This window comes from Halichoerus grypus, chromosome 4 (genome assembly GCF_964656455.1).
Source record: "Halichoerus grypus chromosome 4, mHalGry1.hap1.1, whole genome shotgun sequence".
NCBI classification, from domain to species: Eukaryota; Metazoa; Chordata; class Mammalia; order Carnivora; family Phocidae; genus Halichoerus; species Halichoerus grypus.
In genome coordinates this window covers 177,686,203-177,687,562 of record NC_135715.1, presented here as the reverse complement: position 1 = coordinate 177,687,562, position 1,360 = coordinate 177,686,203, and the positions used below count along the sequence as shown (strand labels likewise).

Sequence of the window (1,360 nt, the reverse complement as noted above, 5' to 3'; positions counted from 1 at the left end):
GGGCTTGAACTCACGACCCCAAGATCAATAGTCACATGTTCCTCTGACTGAGCCAGCCAGGCCCCCCATAAACCAACCTGATCTTTCTAAAGAATAGATACCTTAGAGTTGAATCTGACCTCAGCAATGGCTTGGCTTGGAGTGGGTGAATTTCCAGTCTTACTCTCCATAGAAGTGCGACATAGGGCTACATGAAAACATTTTAGCAATTGTTTCAGTCAGCTCAACACTGTTTGTCAAGTGAGAGAATATTAAAAGAGGTCATTTAACATTTTTATTCACATCTCATTGCAGTTTGTGTTTGGAATTGTTTGCTGTCATAGTACCAGGGAATTTGTTGGTTGGCAAAAGTTCATGAACAATGGATATTTTCTTCCTTCCTTCCTTCCTTCCTTCCTTTCCTTCCTTCCTTCCTTCCTTCCTTCCTTCCTTCCTTCCTTCCTTCCTTCCTTCCTTCCTTCCTTTTTCTTTCTTTTCTGTCAGTGGTGGAATTTAATATAATGTTAAGGGGTCAGGATTTTACAAGGAAAAAAAAAAGTCTACATAATAATGGATTGATTGTCTCCCAATTAATTTTGAGAACAGTTTTCACACTTGATCTTAGCCAAAAGGCCGAGAAGCGATCGAGAACAGTTTTCAAAGAGAATCATCAAATCACAAAGCCATGGAGCACCCCAATCTGTCTCTCTGGTTATTTCAGATGATAATTTTAAATTAGCATTCCAAATTGTGTTTATAATTCTGGGGACACTTCTGCAGACATGAATTTTAGGAAGTTAGCTATTATCAGATCAACCAGGGGTGATACAACCCATGAGATGGGGGTAAGGGGTATGGGGTGGGTGGAGGGGAGGTGGGGTCATTTAGCTGATTGCCACTTGAGGAAATCCTTTGATCTGGAATACATGATTATTGGTACTGAGGGAGTTAAGATAATTTGTCCCTTGCCTGTGCTTCTCCACCTTGGAAGGCTCAGGTCTACGAAGCAGTGTTTGACAGGAAAATAAAGCAAGAAGACTTAGGACGGCCAATCAGAAAAAGTCTGTAGCTCTTGCCTTAGTGAATTTCAGTTTGAACTGATAGGAGCTGCCTGAAAACATAGCTTCAGTTCCTTATATAGGATTTTGAATGTTACTGTTTTTTAAGGAATGTGCAACCATTATGCTGTCTCTTTTGATGGATGAAAAATGTTTCCCTCCATAGTCTCTACAATTAACATTATATTGCTTTATTTCCTCTCTTGGAAGGACACATTATTTTTAAAGGTTATTTATTGTGCAGGTAGGTCCTCTCTGTGATTCCTTCCTCTGATGAGGTTACTTGGAATATTATCCTGCAGACATGCAGTAAAACTCAGTAG

At 39.9% G+C, this 1,360-nt stretch overlaps 1 pseudogene; it reads right to left on the bottom strand.

The window, feature by feature from the left end:
- Nucleotides 1–505: 505 nt before the first annotated feature.
- LOC118539856 (U2 spliceosomal RNA) lies at nucleotides 506–624 on the bottom strand (annotated as a pseudogene).
- Between the last annotated feature and the right edge of the window lie 736 nt (nucleotides 625–1,360).